Below are 22,373 nucleotides of genomic sequence, written 5' to 3'. Positions count from 1 at the left end.
AGAGACAATGCCTCAAGTCTCCTAAAGAGGAGCTTTTGTTGCCTGCATCAGCTCAGAGGCATCGTGTGGTCCACGCCACACAGAGAAGCAGGATGTTGCATGTTGCACAGCCTCGCAGACCATCAGGAAGTGTTGGTGCTGGAGGAAGGAGACCGGGAGTCTGAGGGTCATTACCAGGAGCAACAGGAGAAAGAAGAGCAGGAAGAAGAGGAAGGTTTTCAGGGGAGTGCCCATGCTCAGCATCCACAGCTTCACCCCCTCAGCACTAGGTACACAAGACACAAGGGACTCCTTAATAGAGAGGTGATTTTCATAAGAAAGCATTTAGTGATATAAAGCACGTAACTCTCACTACATACTGCAACCCTTAACACTAACACAGTGTACCAATTACCAGCTAGAAGAGCCCAGATGACGCATAAAATCTCCTTGCAGATTCAGTCCTTAGCTTTGTCCTCCCCTCACCCCCACCCCCCACATCCCCATCTTACTTCCAAGCCCGATGTGACGTTGAATTCTTCATCTGCCACCTCAGCCTATTTCTTTGGACAGGAGTCCTCACCCCAGACAGCAGACCATTGCTCCCATCTCCAGAATTCCCAGTCCACCTGTACCCCTCTCTCTGGCCTCTTATCTTCTCTTCATCTTTATTATATAATAAAAAGGTTCTAATGATGGGTCGCAGACCCAAAACATTGACTGTTTACCCCTTCCACAGATTGCTACCTGATCTGCTGAGTATTTCCTGCACTTACTGTTTTTTTTGCCCCTCTCTGCTACACTGGAATACCCACACAGAATAAAGCTGAATGAATGATCCCCCACTCCAAGTATATGGCTTATTACAACATCTCTACATTTCCTAGAGAAACAAAGGACTGCAGATGCTGGAATCTAGATGAAAAACAAGATGATGATGGAGGAACTCAGCAGGTCAGGCAGCATCTGTGGAGAAAAGCAAGCAGTCAACGGCTTGGGTCAAGACCCTTCCTTAGGACTGAAGATAGGAAAAGAGGAAGCCCAATATATAGGAGGGAAAAGCAGAGCAGTGATAGGTGGACAAAAGAGGGGAGGCAGGGTGGGCACAGGAAGGTGATAGGTAGATACAGGTAAGAGATGTTGATAGGCAGGTGTGGGGGAGGAGGGGAGAGCAGATTCACTGAGGGATGGGTCAAAGGTAAGAAGAGAGAGGAAAAAATGGGCTAGGAAAGGGAAGAAGGGAAGAAGCATGGTGTGGTGGGGTGGGTTTGTGGGGAAAGGGGTTTCTCCTTTTCCTATCTTCAGTCCTAAGGAAGAGTCCTGACCCGAAACATTGACCGCCTGCTTTTCTCCACGGATGCTGCCTGGCCTGCTGAGTTCCTCCAGCATCATAGTGTCTCTACATTTCCTGATGAGTAGCTACATTGAAATACACTTTTCTGTGCAGACCTCATAGAGTTATACAGCAAGGAAACAGGCCATTTAGCCTAACTTGTCCGTGCTGACAAGGTGCCTCCCTGAGCTAGTCCCATTTGCCTGCATTTGGCTCATATCCCTCTAAACCTTTCCTATCCATGTACCTGTCCAAATGTCCTTTAAACATAATAATTGTATCTGCCTCTACCACGTCCTCTGGTAGCTAGTTCCATGTACCCACCACCCTCTGTGTGAAAAACTTGCCCCTCAGTTCCCTTTAAATTTTTCTCTCACACCGTAAACCTATGTCCTCTAGTCTTAGATACCCCTACTCTTGGAAAAAGACTATGACCATCCATCTTATCTATGCCCCTCATGATTTTACAAACCACTATAAAGTCTCAGCCTCCTTCGCTCCAGGGAAAACAGCCCCAGTTTATTCAATCTCTCCTTATCGCTCGAGCCCTCCAGTCCCAGTAACATTATTTTGAACCTTTTCTGCATCCCCTCTAGCTTAATTGCATCCTTCCTATATATAACTGCAGGTGTAAACAGTGGTATGCATCTTTAGGCATTGCTCCACTGTGTGTGGAGTATCATTTACAGGAACATAATTGTAGCCACCTCCTTCCAAGTTCTGCTGGTGGTGGGACTGGCAGGTCTTCCGGTTCCCCTGAAGCTCAGGATCTACTACCAGGAATATCGCTGCTTAACCAGTCTTTTTCAGTTAACATGGGTGCTCTCTCTTTCTCCCCTCCATGACAAAGTTGCTGTCATGTGGCTAGCACAGGGAACGTGCTTTTAAGGGCTGATGACTTGTTTGATCACCAAAAAGCAAAGGGTCAGACAATGAATGAAACTGGGCGAGTCCCATCAAGGAATCAGTTCCCAATTTTTTTTTCTAGTTTAAATCATCTTAACGCTGTTCTAAATTGAATTTTGGGCAATTTTGGGATTATTTTTTAATGGGAGATCAGATTGGGCATTTTCACTAAATATAGCTATGTTTTAGCCCAACAAAGATAAGTGAAGTCTTGGTCTGGAGCACATTTTGTCTGGTGAGGAAATCCAGAGTGAGAAAACACAACCATTAGATTAGCGATGGGTCATTACAAGTGAAATTTGGCAGCACTTTACCAAACCAATGTTGGTGGAAATTATCAATGCTCCCCTGCACCGTCCTGTCAAGACTTGATAGATTTTTGTTTGATAAAGGTGTTAAACAAAATGAAATAAAGGCAGGAAAATGGGTTGTGTCACAGATCAGCCATTACATAATTATCCAATTAACCAGTGCAGCAGGTTAATGGGGCTGAATGGCTTCCTCGTCCACCCACAGCAGTAAGTGATCCGTGAGTTAATTTTAAATCACTGGTACTCTCAAGATACTTTCACATTCCTCTTGTGCCCCTCAACCTCGTTGTGAACAGGCAATGGGAACATTAAAAGTGTACCTCATTATTTATAAGTGACTGACAGAGACAATCTAGTTACTGCTTTTTTTTCTCCCTTGCTGCCGCTGCTGTTTACCCTGGTCTCAGTAAACAAGCTATCCAGCCCCAGCACAACTCATGTTGACTGACAAAGAATCTGCTGGAGGAAGTCAATGGGCCGAGAAGCATCAGTTTACGGGGGGGGTGGGGGGTGGGGGGGGGTGGGGGGGGGAGAGTTGGGGAAGGAATTGTCGGTGTTTCAGGTGGATCAGGTCCCTGCAACCGTCCCTTATCTGGTTTTGGTTCCGCCTGCCATTCACCTCTCCTCTAATTGTTCCCATTATCACCTCCTTTAGCTCTCAGAGTCCAGCACTGGTAGCCTCCAGTTTATCCCCCTCCAGCATCTGTCTGCACCTTCATCTCTCCGCTCCCCCCACCTCGCTCCATCTGCCTCTCTTTTTTTGTCTGCCTCTATTTATCATCCACCTGCCTCTGTCTCCCAACTCCAGCCCTCCCCCTCCCTTACCTGGCTCCATCTGCCTGTCACCCCTCCTCGGTCCACCAACCACCCCTGTCTCACCACTCATCCTCTCCTCTTTGTACCGGCTCTCTCCACTCTTAGCCTGATGCAGGATTTTGACCCCAAACATCGACAATTCCTTTACCAACCCCCCCACCCCCCCCCCCACAGATGCTGCTCGACCAGCTGAGTTCTTCCAGCAGATTGTTTATTGCTCCAGATTCCAGCTTCTGCAAGTCTCTTGTGTCTTCATGATGATTAAAATATTTGGTAAAATCTCCAGAAGAAAAAAATTTCAGGAGAAGGTTCTTTATCCAGAAAATGGTCATAAGAAGTTCACTGCCACATACGAGCATGTAGATATTAGGAGCAGGAGTAAGCCACTTGATGACTTTAGCCTGCCATTCAATAAAATCATGGCCAATCTCATTATAATCTCTACTCTAGAGTCTCATCTATCCTTTCACCTTCTTGTTTATGAAGTACCTTTTGTCTCTGCCATAAAGATATTCAAAGATTATGCTTCCTCTGTCCTTTGAGGAAGAGAGTTCCAAAGACTCAGACCCATCTGGGAGGAAAAAAATTGCCCCATTTAAAATGGACACCCTCTTAATTTTAAACAGTGGTGCCTACTTCTAGATCCTCCTATCAGAGGAAACGTCCTCTTTCTGAAAATGAAAACACATCCACCTTTGCATGTCCCCTCTTCTAAACTCCCAATACTTACGAGCCTAGCCCGTCCAACTTTTCTCTATAAAACAACTTGCCCATTCCAGGTATCTTTCGAGTAAGTCTTCTCTGAACTGTTTCCAATGAATTTATATCCTTCCCTAATCATAGTCCTCCAGATGTGGTTTCATCGATGCCCTATATAATTAATGCATAACCTCCCTAATTTTATGTTAAGTTGTGATTAAGCCAAATAATTTGGAGCTTTTGTAGATAAATCACAGATGGCGGAATGAGGAAATAGATGGATATGTTTATAGAGTTAAATGAAGTAGGGTAGTGTGGAGTGTAAAGGCTGGCAAGTGCCTTGTTTTTTTTCTGTATGTGCTATGTAATGTTAAACTGATCATAAGAGGGGTCATCACAATCAAGGCGTTCACTTTGGAAGGGTGCTGATGGTAAGGCTTCAAAACAGAAATCCAGCTTCCTCACTAGTACTAAAATACATGCAAGAGGTATATTGGAACAAGTCCAAGATAGTGTACAGTGAGGATGGTAAGAAGGACAGGCAGGTGAAAAGTCAGGATAAATTGCTGAACAATAGAAGTACAACAAAATCGGTAGCAGATACTGGCCTAAATGTACTATATTTAAATGCACGTAGCATTAGGAATAAAGTGGATGACCCTAGTGGCACAACTACAGATTAAAAAATATGACATTGTGGTAATCACCGAGTCATGGCTTTATGCCGGATGTGATTGGGAACTTAATGTCCAGGGGTACACAGTGTATAGGAAGGATAGGCAGGCAGGCAGAGGGGGAGGTGTGGCCCTGATGGTTAGTAATGATATAAAATCAATAGAAAGGAAGGACATTGGGTCAGAGAAAGTGGAATCCTTATGGGTGGAGCTAAGAAATAACCAGGGTAAAAGGACAATAATAGCAGTTATATACAGGCCCCCTAACAGCAGCCGGGATGTGGACTATAAGTTACAGTTAGAAATAGAAAAAGAGTGTCAGAGAGACAATGTTAAGATAATTATGGGGGATTTTGACATGAAGGTGGATTGGGAAAGCCAGCAAGGCAGTGGATCTCAGGAGAGCGAGTTTGTGGAATGCCTACGGGACAGCTTTTTGGAGCAACTTGTTGATGAGCCCACTAGGGGATCGGCTGTTTTGGATTGGGTGCTGTGTAACAAACCAGAGGTGATTAGGGAACTAAAGGTAAAGAAACCTTTAGGAACTAGCGATCACAATATGATTGAGTTCAGTTTCAAATTTGAGATGGAGAAGCTGATAGCAGGTGTATCGATATTTCAGTGGAACAAAGGAAATTTCAGTGGCATAAGAGAGGAACAGGCCCAGATTGATTGGAAGAGTAAGCTAGCTGGAGGGACGGCAGAGCAGAAATGGATGGAATTTCTACAAGAAATAAGGAAAATGCAGGCTAGATATATTCCAAGAAAAAAGGTTTTGAATGGAAAAAAGGCACAAATGTGGATAACAAGAGAGATTAAGGCTAAAATAAGAGCAAAAGGGAGGGCATACAAGGAAGCAAAAATTAGAGGGAAAACAGAAGATTGGGAAACTTTTAAAAACCTGCAGAAAGAAACTAAGAAGGTCATTAGGAAAGAAAAGATGAATTATGAAAGGAAGTTGGCAGATAACATTCAAAAGGATACTAAGAGTTTTTTTTAAATATATGAAGAGTAAAAGAGAGACACGGGTTGATATAGGACCAATCAAAAACAGTGCAAGAGAGATTATAATGGATGATAAAGAGATGGCAGAGGAACTAAATGGGTATTTTGCATCGGTCTTCACTGTGGAGGACATCAGCTATATACTGGATAGTCAGGGGTCTCAAGGGATGGAACTGAGTTCAATTAAGATTGCTAGAGAGAAGGTGCTAGGGAAGCTAAATGGACTAAAGACAGATAAGTTTCCCGGACCAGATGAGATGCTTCCCCGGGTTCTGGAGGAGGTGGCTTTAGAGATTGCAGAGGCATTGGTGATAATCTTCCAGGAATCGATAGAGTCCGGCATGATTCCAGAGGACTGGAGGGTCGCAAATGTAGTTCCACTGTATAAGAAAGGTGGGAGGCAGCATAAAGAAAATTACAGACCTATTAGTCTGACATCGGTGGTGGGAAAGATATTGGAATCAATCCTCAAGGATGAGGTTATGGAATACCTAGAGGTGCAAGGAAAGATAGGCCCAAACCAGCATTGTTTCATGAAGGGAAGATCCTGCCCGACCAACCTACTGGAGTCTTTTGAGGAAATCTCAGGTAGGGTGGATAAGGGAGAGGCTGTGGATGTTGTGTATTTAGACTTTCAAAAGGCCTTCGACAAGGTGCTGCACTTGAGGCTGATTAATAAGATGAGAGCTCATGGAATTACAAGTAGGATATTAGAATGGGTGGAGCATTGGCTGGTAGGCAGAAAGCAAAGGGTGGGAATAAAAGGATCCTGTTCTGGTTGGCTACCGGTTACTAGTGGTGTTCTGCAGGGGTCGGTGTTGGGGCTGCTTCTTTTTACTTTGTACATTAATGATTTGCATGATGGAGTAAATGGTTTTGTGGCTAAGTTTGCAGACGACACCAAGATAGGTGAAGGAGTAGGGAGTATTGAAGAAACAGGAAGGTTGCAGAGAGACTTAGATAGTTTGGGAGAATGGGCAAAGAAACGGCAGATGAGATTCAATGTTGAGAAATGTGCCATTGTACACTTTGGAAAAAGAAATAAACGGGCAGATTATTATTTAGGTGGGGAGAAAATTCAAAGTACAGAAGTACAAAGGGACTTGGGGATACTCGGGCAGTATACCCTAAAGGTTAACCACCAGGTCGGATCGGCGGTAAAGAAAGCGAATGCTACGTTGGCATTCATTTTGAGAGGTATAGTGTATAAAAGTAGGGAAGTGTTGATGAGGCTCTATGGGGCACTGGTGAGGCCTCATTTGGAATACTGTGTGCAGTTTTGGGCCCCATATCATAGGAAGGATGTACTGATGTTGGAGAGGGTTCAGAGGAGATTTACGAGGATGATTCCTGGAATGAAAGGGCTTACATACGATGAGCGTTTGTCAGCTCTTGGACTGTACTCACTGGAGTACAGAAGAATGAGAGGGGACCTCATAGAAACATTTAGAATGTTGAAAGGACTGGACAGAGTAGATGTGGCTAAGCTGTTTCCCCTGGTGGGTGAGTCCAGGACCAGAGGGCACAATCCTAGAATTAGAGGGTACCGGTTTAAAACAGAGATGAGGAGAAATTTCTTTAGCCAGAATGTAGTGAAATTATGGAATTCTTTGCCATGTACAGCTGTAGAGGCCCGATCATTGGAGGTGTTTAAGGAGGAGATAGATAGGTATCTAATTAGTTAAGGTATCAAGGGATATGGGGATAAGGCCGGAAATTGGGGCTAGACAGGAATAGTTTTAGTTTAGCTCATGGAGCAGACTTGATGGGCCGAATGGCCTACTTCTGCTCCTTTGTCTTGTGATCTTCTGATCAGCTCAACTGCTGACACTCAAGTGAATGGAACTGAAAGCCTGGAGGTGAAACAACCATAAGTCGATACCCTTGCATAAGTGATGAAAGGCAGCTTTCTGCCCACACTCCCCTTCCACGAAGCATCCAAATGAAGCAATGCTTCCTTGCATGGAAGAATTACAAAGGTGAATTCTCTCTCACAAAGTCATACGGACAATAGGCACCCACATATGTTGTTGATGTGGCTTGTTCCTCTTTAGAGTGGTTATAAAGCTCCGCTGCTAAAAATTTTAGGATGACTGGTTGGTGAATGGTAGTTCAGTGTCACACTGTCACCTGGCAAAATCCCTTTATCAAATCAATTCCTGACACACAAATCAAATTCAATGCTCTTGCTTTTCCAATACAACAGTTAAAGCCATCTGAGTTAGAATAATAGGATACTTTATAGGAAAGATGATAGGAAACCCCTGACCTTGGACTGTAGAATAACCTGTCCATCTCCATATCTTCAAAATAGCCCTAGGTCTATTAGTACTTAATTACATAATAGGGTCACTGAGTTCAGTGAGATGCAGAATTAATTACCTCTTCACTTTCAAGTTTCTTTTGCAGCTAGTATTTTTCTATTGTAAATTGTAAAATGGACGTGTAAGTTAATGGTGATGATGCAAAAAAAATGCATGAACAGAAACTATTAAACCCTGGCCTTGCACCAGAACAGTCCTAGATTTAAAAAAAAATCAAGACTTCTGAATCTGAAATAAAAATAGAAAATGTTGTGAACTCTCAGCAGGTCAGGCAGCATCTGTGGAAAGAGAAACAGAGTTAATATTTCAGGTCAATGACCCTTTGTCAGAACTGGATGAACAGATAACCAGGCCCCAGATAAAAGTCTGATTTCCAGTGTCCATCTCCAATTGTCACAGTGTTTCAAGAGCTTTACACTGCAGAGGAACAAATTGATTTGCAAAGCAATTTGGACTTTAGCACAACAGGCCACACTACAAATATCTCAGTACTCAGTGCATTAAAAATAGGCACTGTGGACAACAGGAGATTATCCAAACACAGCAGCCTCCACCCCACTGTCCAGCCACTCTGCGTACAAGATGACCCATTGCATTGATTCCTGTCCAAATACCCGTCTCCGAAAAGCTGTTAACATCTTGTCCCAGTGTAGCTCTCATCACTCACTGCCTCCCTGCTACAAACCTAAGCACAATTCGATTTCTCGCACTCAATCCTGTCCAATAACTATTGGTCTTAAAATAAGGATGGAAAAAAACATTGGATTTGATTGTAAGGAGTCTAGCTGCTGTGGAGCCAGTCAACACTCACCGACTTACTCATAGTGAATAGCAGAAGCTTTGTTGAAACAGAAGCCCAAGATGAAGAGATGAGGCAGAGATCACTTACAAAAAAGGAAAGCAAAAAATGGACAGGGCAAGTGCACTGAACAATCAGGTTATTTCTGTCAGTCAACTTCTGTCAGTCAACTTCTGTCACCCAACTAATTTGTATCAGTCAACCATTACTGTATTAATGAATGCCATTCAGCATGGTTCAATCAGCGCTATTAATTTGCAAGAGGTAACCAGTACTGTAGTAATAGGTTTGCCACTTATTCCAACCTTCTCACCAGCCTGTCTCACATTGATCGAGACTGTTTATAATCTCATAGCCCTATTTTATCATGAGCTTGTAAACCTTAATATCTCCATCATTAAAGCCTGTCTATTTCCTTCTGGCCTTCAATTTAAAACATTCGTCCTCACATTGCATGGCCTCCCCTTTCTGTAAGCTCTTCTTTCCAGCCCTAACATATTCCAGAGTACCCTGATTTACTGATTCAGTTGCTGATGCACCCTTTCCTGCACATACCTCACTATGTCCAGGTGCTACTTCAGCTGTCTGAGCCCCAAAATCTGGAATCCTCTCCCAAAGCACTCTCATCTCCCCTCCTTTAAGGATCTCAACCACCTCAAGGTTTAACTCCTATTGTCCCTATTAACCCTCCTCCTATTATCTGCTCCTCTGCTTTGGCAATCTGTCTGTTGAGCGCCTTGGGATATCTTAAACTTCAAGGGTACCAAATGAATGCAAGTTGTTTTCGTTGTAAGGAAGTATATGATGGGAAGAAGAAGAAGAAGAATAGAAATATATAAAATTTCTGCTAAACTCTCAGATCAGTAGGGGATCCTGATTCCCACAGTTTGTGGGATTGGAAGCCAAGAACTTTTTTTGAATTCCAATTGCAAACTCAATTAACTAATCATTCTTTTATCTCAAAAAAAACTCATTTGATTTGGTTCAAAGTAGAATCTTATCTTATAAAATCTGCAATAGTATCCCTGCCCAAACTATTGCCTCATTGCAGATTAGCAGCTAGCTCAGATAACAAGGAAAATTGATTGAGGCAAATACAAATGTCAGAAGAGGCACTTCATGATGAACCATCTTATGTTTTCCATAGATAATAACAGCTGTTCTATTGCAGGTAAGTACAATGCTGTTGAATCCCCAACCCCAATGAAAACACTGTTCTTTCTAGCATTGGAAGTTAAGTTCAATTTGATTTGCAATCGTCAAGTTAACCTCACTAGGGGAGCTACTTATGGTAAACTGTCCCATCTTCACACAGATATGAACTGTTTATAAACAATGTAACCTAACCTCTTGAGTCAGAAGATCATTAAATCCCATTCCAGGGACCTGAGCCCATAAATGATGGAGTTTAAACCTGGCAAGTGTGAGATGTTGCACTTTGGGAGGTCCAATGTAAGGCGAAAGTATACAGTTAATGGCAGGACCCTTAACAGCATTGATATACAGAGGGAGCTTGGAGTCCAAGTCCATAGCTCCCTGAAAGTGGCAACACAAGTAGCTAGAGTGGTAAAGAAGGCACATGGCATGCTTGCCTTCATCGCTAGCAGCATACAGCATAAGAGTCAGGAAGTCATGATGCAGTTGCATAAAATCTGCAATAGAACAGCTGTTATAAAACTTTGGTTGGGTCACCCTTGGACTATTGTGTGCAGTTCTGGTCTCCCCATTACAGGAAGGATGTGGAGGCTTTGGAGAGGGTGCAGAAGAGGTTCACAAGGATGCTGCCTGGATTAGAGGGTATTAGCTATAATGAGAGGTTGGACAATCTTGGATTGTTTTCCCTAAAGTGTCAGAGGCTGAGGGGAAACTTGGTGGAAGTTTATAAGATCATGAAAGACATAGATAGAGTAGACGGCTAGAATCTTTTTCCCAGGGTAGAAATGCCAAACACTAGAGGCCATAGCTTTAAGGTGAGAGGGAGAAAGTTTAAAAGGGATGTTCAGGACAAGTGGTGGGTGCCTGGAACGTGCTCCCAGAGGTGGTAGTGGAAGCACTTAAGATAAGATTTCTTTATTAGTCACATGTATATCGAAACACACAGTGAAATACATCTTTTGCGTAGAATGTTCTGGAGGCAGCCCGCAAGTGTCGCCACGCTTCCAGTGCCAACATAGCATGCCCACAACTTCCTAACCCGTACGTCTTTGGAGCGTGGGAGGAAATCGGAGCACCCGGAGGAAACCCACGCAGACACAGGGAGAACGTTCAAATTCCTTACAGACAGTGGCCGGAATTGAACCTGGGTCACCGGGTTAGTGTGTTGTACATGTCTCCAAAGACACGAGAAGGAAGTGCATCGGCCAGCACAGGGGACTGCAGATGATGCCTTTATAATTCAAGATCATTTGGGGGACTAAGTTGTGATAGATGTTCACAACAAATGCCTGTTCTAAGGATGCCTGTCTTCAACATCACCTGTTGATAGAGGCCGCAGTCTGACTCCATTAACCAGTAGAATAGATTCAGCCCAAAAGAGCCACATCAGACCAAGTCTCCCCCATTTCTTGAACAAAAGAACTTGGTTGACTGCCCTCTGCAGGACTGAGGGTGCTTTTGCAAGTTATTCACTTAGTTTGGTATCTGGGTATCATTGGCAAGGCCAGCATTTATTTCCCATTCCAAGCTGCCTTTGAGCAAATGGTGGTGAGCTGCCTTCTTGAACCACTGCAGTGGTTCTGGTGAAGGAGCCCCCACAGTGCTGTTAAGGACGGAGCTCCAGGATTTAGACCAAGTGACAATGAAGGACTGGCAACGGATCTCCAAGTGGGGATGACTTGTGACTTGGAGGGGAACCTGCAGATTGCTGTGTTTGCCTGCACCTACTGCCCTTGGTTTTCTTCGTTTTGGAGAGTGTGGGTTTGGAGGGTGCTTTTGGAGTAGTCTGGCAAGTAACTGCAGTGCATTTTGCAGATGGTACACACTGTGGGGCAGTGTGGAGGGAATGCATGTTCAGAGTGGTTGGTAGGTGCCAAGCAAGCAGACTGCTTTGACCTGGATAGTTTGGAACTTCTTGAAAGTTGCACTCATCCAGGCAAGTGGAGAGTGTTCCATCACACTCCTGACTTGTGCCTTGTAGATGATGGAATAGCTCTGGGGTACCAAGGAGTCATTCACCACAGGATACCCAGCCTTTGACCTGCTAGTTCTGTGGATGTCCAGCTAAATGTCTGATCATTGTGAATAGAACGTACGCAAGTCATTGAATGTGTACACAGGGATGGGGAAAAGCCAGTGAACCTGTTGAGCCAACTCTACCATTCAGTTAAATTCACAGTGGTCTGTACCTCAACTCCTGATATCCTTATCCATTAACAATCTAGTGTTCTCAGTGCTGGAAGCTCCAATTACCCCGTGCATTTCATGCACATGTATTATGGTGAACAGGAGTGGGTATTTTGTCTGATTTATTTTTCACTTCTCCATTCTGAACCCACAGGCAGTGACTCAACCCGGCTAAAATCAGCTACGAGGCAAGTACAATAGATAAGATAAGATTTCTTTATTAGTCACATGTACATCAAAACACACAGTGAAATGCATCTTTTTGCATAGAGTGTTCTGGGGGCAGCCCGCAAGTGTCGCCACGCTTCCGACGCCAACATAGCATGCCCACAACTTCCTAACCCTTACGTCTTTGGAATGTGGGAGGAAACTGGAGCACCTGGAGGAAACCCACGCAGACACGGGGAGAACATACAAACTCCTTACAGACAGTGGCCAGAATTGAACCCAGGTCACTGGCATTGTAAAAGCGTTACGCTAACCGCTAAACCACCGTACCTGCCCTGATTACAGCATCTTCTCAACTGGATTACTCAGTACTTCACCAGATGATGCTCTTCCCCTTCTAGCCAGCTAGAGTGTTGAGTGCCTTTAAAAGCCATATGGAATGCAGGATAGTGTGTACCGCAAGATACTTGTGCATAAAAAATACATGGACATACTGCTTATTGTGTTAGCTTGCAAAGTAACCCTTTCCAGTCACAACCACAGGTGGAGTGTGAGCTGGTGGCTGCATTAACTTTTTATTGTCGAGTACACCTAGAGATGAGACCACAAGGCTCTGGGAACAGGTCAGACAAGGAGCTCTCCATGAATAACCTGAGGCAGAGGCAAGATTGCTTACACTGAGTCAAAGTCAGGTGAACTGTTCAAAGTGATGGAGCAGGGAAAGTTTCTAAACTTTAAAACTTTATTTATACAGCACAGTAACAGGCCCTTCTGGCCTAATGGGCCCGCACCGCCCAATTACACCCATGGTAACCTACTAACCCGTACATCTTTGGAATGTGGGAGGAAACCAGAGCACCCAGAGGAAACCCACGCAGTCATGGGGAGAATGTACAAACTCCTTACAGACAGTGGCGGGAATCGAACCCCGATCGCTGGCGCTGTAATAGCGTTACGCTAACTGCTACGCTACCGTGCCGCCCCAACAAGCAATGAGTTATGTAGCAATGACTGAGGACATGCTCCTTCTCAAAGACCCAGATGTTGAAACAATCAGCGATAAGTCCATCAGGCAGCTTATTTTTAACTATTTAGTCCAGTTAGTTTTAAACAGTAACCAAAAGTAGGAAATGCTATATAGTTAGCAATATTGAGGTTGAGGGATGACGACAGGCTGTAGATAAAAATAAACTAATTTTACATGGCAGTGTAGGTGGGGGTGGGTGGGGCTGCAGTCAGATCAAACACAACAAACATTTCCGGACTATCCCATGGGGAAAGGAACAGCAAAGCATGAAGTATTTGTTGAGATAGAGCACAGACTCATCCCTGGAGATAAAATGCTTCTTATATTTGAATGCTTGAATGTTCTGCAGCAAGAATAATGACCTTGCATCCATTAGCAGCTTTCACAACTTCCCAACACATCTTAAGACTTATGAAGTACAGCAATAACTTAGCAATCATGACAACCAGAGTGCAGAGAGTGAGATCTCACAAACAGAAAAGTAATAATGACCAGATCACCTCTTGTGTGTCTGTTGGCTGGCGGATGAATATCAGTCTGGTCACAGGTGGGAGCTCTCATCAAGAATCATGGAGCGCAGAATCGTAACCTTACGTCCCACCTCATCCATGCCGACCATGGTGCCTGTCTGCGCTAATCCCATTTGCCCGCATTAGGCCTGTATCCCTCTGCGCCTTTCTTATCCAAGTACCCGTCCAAACCCCTTTTAAACATTGTATTTGTAACTGCCTCAACCACCTCCTCTGGCAGCTTGTTCCAGATATTACCACACTCTGTGTGAAAAACTTTACCCTGAAAATCTCTTTTCGATTTCTCTCCTTTCACTTTAAACCTGTTCCCTCTCTAGACTCCTCTGCCCTGGAAAAAAGACTCTATCTATCCTATCTGTGCCCCGCATAATTTTATAAACCTCCATAACATCACCCCTCAGTCTCCTGTGAGAATAAGCCCGATCCAATCTCTCCTTATAATGACTGCCCTCCATTCCAGGCAACAGCCTGGTGAATCTCTTCTGCACTCTCTCTGTTGCCACCACATCCTTCCTGTAGTGTAGCAACCAGAACTGTACACAATACTCCACGTGTGGTCTAACCAAAGGTTTGTACAGCTGCAACATAACTTCCCAACTCTTATACTCAATGTCCCGGCGTTTGATGGCAAACGTACCAAATGCCTTCTTCACTACCCTATCCACCTGTGTCACCACTTGCAGGGAGCTATGGACTTGAACCCCAAGGTCCCTCTGTACATCAACGCTCCTAATGTCCCTGCTGTTTACTCTGTATGTCCCACTAGAATTTGACTTCCCAAAGTGCATTACCTTAACACTTGTCTGGATTAAATTCCATCCACCCAACCTTCTAGCTGATCTGTGTCCCACTGTATCCTTAAGCCTCTCCCATGAAGAAATATAAAGGCTCTTTTATGTCCACCTGAGAAGGAAGACATGGTTTTGACTTAGCATTTCATTTGAAAAGAACAACATCTCCATCAGTGTTGCTCTCCCTCAGGATCATACCTGGATTATGGCGTCAGGCCCCTTGATTGGGCTTTGAAGCCCTGGTCCCCTGATACACGGGCAAGAAAGTGACTGAGCTCCAACTTGTCATGTACAACATGTAACTCAATACAGACAGAATGAATATTGGTGTGATTGCTATGTGCCCTGTATTTTATATTATCAGGTATTGGTGAGATTGTACTTTGAAGCTGAAAGATATCCCAAGTGAATTCATGGTTTCAGTTCTTATGAAGAGCCTTTGTTCTTCCAAAAGAACAGATACTTCACTTGTTTATCTTCAAGTGGGTACAAAATTCTCCTGTCTTTGTCCTACTTTACACAAAATCCCGTTCAGACATCACTTAGCAGTTGTTACACAAGACCCTGTTCCATCAGCTCCTTGAATTCAAAATTCACAACTGAGTTTTCAAATTCCCCCATTACCTCAGTGAATGAAAATCAAAAAATACTACAGATGCTGGAAATCTGAAATAAAAGACATAAGACATCTTTTATTAGTCACATGTACATCGAAACACACAGTGAAATGCATCTTTTGTGTAGATTGTTCTGGGGGCAGCCCTCAAGTGTCGCCACGCTTCCGGCGCCAACATAGCATGCCCATAACTTCCTAACCCATACGTCTTTGGAATGCGGGAGGAAACCAGAGCACCCAGAAGAAACCCATGCAGAAACGGGGAGAACGTACAAACTCCTTGCAGAAAGTGGGCTGGAATTGAACCCTGGTCGCTACCGCTACGTCACCGTGCCTGCCAAATGTGCTGAGAGCACTCAGCAAATCGGGACGGGTGTGTCCAACACTTACTGTTTTTATCTTCAGTTATCTCATTCCTCACAATCTAAGTGACATTTTCCAACCCTGCAACCCATCAAACTCTCCGTGCTCTCCGTGACAGCTTCACTGGCACCCTGCTTTTAGTTGCTCCACAACCTGCTTGTTGCAGTACCTTCAGCAGTCTATGACCAAATCTCTGGAATTTCTTCCCTAAAGCTCTCGTCTCCAGCAAGATGCTCCTTAATCCAACCTCCCATAGATTTTACAGAGGTTTATCATATAACCTGGGACATAGTTTTGGTATTGGTATTGGTTTATTATTGTCACTTGTACAGAGGTACAGTGAAAAACTTGTCTTGCATACCATTGGTACAGATCAATTCATTACACAGTGCATTGAGGTAGTTCAGGGTAAAAACAATAACAGAATACAGAGTAGAGTGTCACAGCTGCAGGGTAGTGCAATGCAGGTAGACAATAAGCTGCAAGGTCATAACATGGTAGATTATGAGGTCAAGAGTCCATCTCATTCTATAAGGGAACTGTTCAATAGTCTTATCACCGTAAGGGTAGAAAGTCTTTTTACCAGGGTAGAGGAGTCTAAAACTAAAGGGCAAAGGTTTGAAGTGAATGGGGAAAGATTTAAAGGGGATCTGAAGAGTGAGTTTTTCCACACAGGAGATGGTGGGTTTATGGAATGAGCTACCAGAAGAGGTGGTAGAGGTAGGTACAATTACAACATTTAAAAAACAATTTGACAGATGTATGAATAGATGGATATAGGCCAAACACAGGCAAATGGGACTAATCAGGCACTTTGGTCAGCATGGACAAATTGGGCCAGGGGGCCTGCTTCCGTGCTGTACAACTGTCTATGACTCTTCACTTCTATTCACCAATCCTAATATCTCCATGGGGGTCACATTTTGACTGGTAAAGCTTCTGCGAGGCAGCTTAGAATGTTTTACTCTGCAATAAATGGGATGCTAAATAAATGCAGCGCCTTTGCTTTTGTCTCTTTCCCTGGTTTGATTGCTGATGGGGAAATGACTCAGAGGTTGCCTTAAACTCAGTTGTGGATGGGAAGGAGGGGTTTTCACAGCCTCGTACGAACTGAGGCCACAAGATACAGAGCTGCACTTGAATACAGGAGCACTAAAACAAGAGCCAGGAAGCATTTCATCCTTAATGGAAAAACATAAGGCAATCGGCAAGAAGTGGAAGTTCATGCAATGGGTGGTATGATTTTTATTTAAGGCTGAACATTAGTATGGACATCTGGTAGACATTTGCTGATCAGATTGTGCTGGGGGACTCTTTATATCCATTCGGGAGAGTAGTTTAACCATTCATCCTAATGGGACACCCATTCCCTGGGTTCTGCACCAGGAGAATTAGTCTAGATTATATGCTCAATGCTTTTGAGCAGGACTTCAGACCACAACCTCCTCACCAAAGGAAATAGGCCATTTTTGAGATCCATCATTCAATATGATGTCAGTTGATCCTCAATACTATATTCCTGCTCTCTCCCCCATACCCTTTCATGCCTTTTGTATCCAGAAATCTTTTTTTTCCTTAGCGACTTGGCCATCACTGCCCTCTGTGGTAATGAATTCCACAGGGTAAACCACCTTCTGAATGAAGAAGTTTCTCCTCAGTCCAATGCTAAACACCTTGCCCTGTACTCTGTGACCGTGACCTCTCGCTCTGGATACCACAGCAAGGAGAAACATCCTCTCTGCACCCAGTCCATCTAGCTGTGGAAGAATTATGTAAGCTTCAATTTGATCCTCTCTCATATTTTTAAACTTCAGTGAATCTATATCTGCAGCTTTGAATAATTCTGCAAAAAAATAATACCCCAGAAATAAACTGTGTTACCGGATAACCATTCAGATGAGATTTCCACTCGTCCTTAACCTGTTGGAGCTATTAATTCTCCAAGAGCATTGCATTCTTTCCACTCAACGTCACACCAGCATGTTCCTCCTCAGACATCTGATCAGGGTCCAGTAACTGTCCCATATAACCAACACATGCCAAGAGTAAACCCTACAACTTCACTAGCTTTTATTTTCTAAACTTTAACCCAACTTTATTTTGTGCAGCATATTCGGTTAATTTAGGTATAGATTATGACAGATGGCAAGAACACAATCTAAATCACTATTTGTGTCGCATCCACTTCTGCTCATCTGTCCTAAGTTGGGGCTGAAAGCCAACTGGAACAGACTCTGTAGAACGGAGGAACATGTTGCACTGGCTTGTTGCTTTTTCACTTTGAGGGACATTCTGCTGACTTCGAGAGATCTGACCGGGCAGCTTCAGAACTCACTGTAGGTTGCTCAGGCACCTCTCAAAGTCCAACTAGTGTGCATAAACTCACAGGGAAGCCCAGAAATGGGACCCATGAGATCCTGTTTTCCATGCCCAAATCAACCATGAAACCGCAAACATAAAACCGCAAAAACATTATCTGCTTTATCCCAGATTCCCAGTATTTTTTAAAATCTTTTTGATGACAGCACAAAATACACAGCGTAGATTTCCTCCCTCACTGATGTAAACTGGAACTTTGGGTATGCCTCTGACCTTAATTGTAAAAGCTGTGAAACACATTGCAACAAGATCGTCAATTAAAGGGTCTAAGGAGGCTGCAAGTCATAGTCCCAAGTGCAAACCAAGTTCCCCTGCTACGGTCTGATGATTACCACTAGTAATTAGTTGAGGAACACAGATGATCCCTAAAACCTCCCTGACATCCTGCTATGTGGTCCTCCTGCACCAAATACAACTCATGAATGAATAAATCCCTACTCCATTTCCTTCAGAGGCTTGTTCCAACATTTCTGTATTTCCTGATGAGAGGCACCTCATTTAAAAAACTCAGAGCTCTGCATAAAATACAGTATTTTGAGATATTGGTAAATAAATTGCTTTATTGTCACATGTATTGAGGTACAGTGAAGAACTTTGCTTTGCATGCCATCCATACCAATCATTTCATCATCACATCAGTACATCGAGGTAGTACAAGGGAAAAGCAATAACAGAATGCAGAATAAAGTGTTACAGTTACAGAGAAAGTGCAGTGCAGGTAGACAATAAGGTGCAAGGGCCATAACAAGGTAGATTGTGAGGTCAAGAGTCCATCTTATCGTACAAGACATCTGTTCAATAGTCTAATAACAGCGGAATGGAAGCTGTCCTTGAGCCTGGTGGAATGTGCTTTCAGGCTTTTGTATCTTCTGCCCGATGAGAGGGGGGGAGAAGAAAGAATGACCAAAGTGGGAAGGCTCTTTGATTACATTGGCTGCTTTACCGAGGCAGCGAGAAGTGTAGACAGATAGAGGGGAGTCTGGTTTCTGTGAAGTGCTGAGCTGTATCCACACTCTCTGCAGTTTCTTACAGTCTTGGGCAGAGCAGTTGCCATACCAAGCTGTGGTGCACCCGTATAGGATGCTTTCTATGACGCATCTGTAAAAATTGGTGAGGATCAATGGGGACATGCCAAATTTCTTTGGTCTCCTGAGGAAGTAGAGGCACTGATGAGTTTTCTTGGCCATGGCGTCTACGTGGTTGGACCAGAACAGACTATTGGTGATGTTACTCCTAGGAACCTGAAGCTCTGAACCATCTCCATCTCAGCACCATTGATGTAAATAGGACAATGTGCACCACCCCCTTCCTGAAGTCAATGACCAGCTTTTTTGTTTAGCTGACGCTGAGGGAAAGGTGGTTGTCATGACACCATGTCAATAGGCTCCCTATCTCCATCCAGTACTCTGACTCATTGATATTCGCCACAACACTGCTCCATTGTCTGCCTGAATTGTCATTCTTGGGTGAGGCAACATGGCTACAGTCCTCTTATGGTGGGCCTTCTGGGTTCCCTGAAACACAGACCCTTCCTCCTGGCATGTATCTCATTGACCAGAAATTGCATGTCCCTGTGTACGTATGTGGGAGCTCCCTCCCTCACTCCCGCCACCCCCCTCTCTCCCCCAAGGCAGGCAGAACATGCATTGTTACTGTGAAGCTTACGTGGGACCTACACCTTCTAGGGCTGACACCTTCTCCCAATTCTGGGCAGCAAAGTGTTGGGAGCTTGTCAGCAATCACACCGGTCCTGTTTCAGGGCTGGTTTCTGAGTGTATAACACCCTGTTGCCCTTCCACACTGCATTTTGGACCATATTTGAAGGGAACCTGATTTGGTGCTAATACTAAACACAGCAATGTTTTAGCACACCAATGCAGTCGATTACACTTATGCTTAACAAGACATCATGGCAGCAATGCTGCCACTAAAACTAACTTTCATGTACTGTCTTTAGACATTGAAAAAGGTCTGAATAGTGGGGCCACAGGTGGTAGAATGGTCCCATCCACTCCCACATGGACTGAACTGTTTTGAAGATAAGATTTGACCTCTAATTTTAGAGAATCCTTTTAACATTTGAAGCTCAATCAGATTAGCCCTCGACAGACAAAGGGAGAAACTAGAAGGGCAGGACTGAGAGCATTACTGAATCAATTAAGAATAATGTCAGAGTCCATTTTTGTCTCATTGCTGTTATTATTATTGTCTGTTTAGTTAACTTAGTTTCTCTTTTTGGTATTGGTATTGGTTTATTATTGTCACTTGCACCGAGGTACAGTGAAAAACTTGTCTTGCAAACCGATCGTACAGGTCAATTCATTACACAGTGCAGTTACATTGAGTTAGTACAGAGTGCATTGATATAGTACAGGTAAAATCAATAACAGTACAGAGTAAAGTGTCACAGCTACAGAGAAAGTGCAGTGCAATAAGGTGCAAGGTCACAAGTTAGATTGTGAGGTCAAGAGTCCATCTCATTGTATAAGGGAACTGTTCAATAGCCTTATCACAGTGGGATAGAAGCTGTCCTTAAGTCTGGTGGTACGTGCCCTCAGGCTCCTGTATCTTCTACCTGATGGAAGAGGAGAGAAGAGAGAATGACCCGGGTGGGTGGGGTCTTTAATTATGTTGGCTGCTTCGCCAAGGCAGCGAGACGTAAAGACAGAGTCCAAGGAGGGGAGGCTGGTTTCTGTGATGTGCTGGGCTGTGTCCATAACTCTCTGCAGTTTCTTGCAGTCCTGGGCAGAGCAGTTGCCGTACCATACCATGATGCATCCAGATAGGATGCTTTCTATGGTGCATTGATAAAAGTTGGTGAGTGTCAAAGGGGACATACTAAATTTCTTTAGCCTCCTGAGGAAGTAGAGGTGCTGGTGAGCTTTCTTGGCCGTGACATCTATTTGATTTGACCAGGACAGGCTATTGGTGATCATGCCAGAGTCATCAAGCAGTAGCTTTCCACCTGCACTTCAGCCAAAAGCTGCCCATGGTGACAACATATCCAACCCAGGGTGGCAATGACTGGCTAATTCTTCCATCCGTCACTAATCAAAGTGATGGGCCATGCCCATTTTCACACAGTAAGGACCCACAAGTGAAGGAGTTAAGCAGATGTTTAGTTTTTAGAATCTGGTTGAGGGAGAAACATTGTCCAAATAGAGGCACGGAATCTTTAATGTTCACCAGAGAGAGGAGACCTCAGTTTAACGGTACATCCAAAAGGCAACAATTCCAATGGTGCAATATTCCTTCAACACCCTTTTGGGAACACCATCCTGGATTAGGTACACAAGTCTGGAGGCTAGAGTGTGCTCTGGACTGAGCTGAGGTGGACACCCACCATCCAGACTGGTCCTGAGACCTATGATTGCATAAGAATTGTCCTTGAACCTATGGGCATTGTGTGAGTGGGATGGATGGAAAGGCTTGGCCTGGGTCATGGAGCATTGAATTGATTTTTACAATTACAATACAACACTGGTAATATTGCAAGGCATCTACAAAGGTATCAAGTTCAAGTTCAACCAAGTTCAAGTTACTTTATTGTCATTCATCCATGCTATAAAAACATACAGAGGAACGAAATGTCGTTTCCCCCAGACTCACACAACAGAGGACATACAAAGAACAGAAGACATACAATAAACACAAACAAAAACCAAAAAAGTCAAAAAAAATAGTGCAAGTACAAATAGTGCAAAGAAACAGTATATACAAAATACAAATTTAGTGCAGATTTAGTGCAAAACTGAGTTGGACAAGAGGAAATACAAGCTCAGTGTGTTGTACTCATTGTATAAACATGTTCAGCAGCAGCCAAAGTTCTTATACGCCGTTGTGCAAACCAGAGCTTTTGATGCAGCATTTGTCTACCAGGATATTCAGGAGCCTGACAGTCTGGGGGGAAAAGAACCATTGTGCAATCTAGTAGTTCTGGCCCGGATGCTCCAGTACCGCTTGCCAGATGGCAGTGGGACAAATAGGTCGTGGGAGGGATGAGGAGGGTCGTCTATAATTCTATAAACCTTACGTGTGCGTCGTGTATTGTAAATATCTGAGATGGAGGGAAGAGGTGCTCCAATGATCTTTTTCACTGTACTCGCAATTCTCTGCAAAGACTTACGGTCAGAGATGTTACAGTTACTGTACCAGGCAGAGATGCAGCTAGTCAGGACACTCTCAATGGTACCCCTGTATAATGTAGTGAGGGTGGGGGAGGCAGGTTTGCTCTTTTCAGCTGCCCTAAAAAGTGGAGACGCTGTGGTATCATCAAACTTCTGGTCAAGAGGTGAGGATAATGGAAGAGGG

This window comes from Pristis pectinata, chromosome 1, assembly GCF_009764475.1.
Source record: "Pristis pectinata isolate sPriPec2 chromosome 1, sPriPec2.1.pri, whole genome shotgun sequence".
NCBI classification, from domain to species: domain Eukaryota; kingdom Metazoa; phylum Chordata; class Chondrichthyes; order Rhinopristiformes; family Pristidae; genus Pristis; species Pristis pectinata.
Note: the sequence above shows the minus strand (reverse complement) of the source record.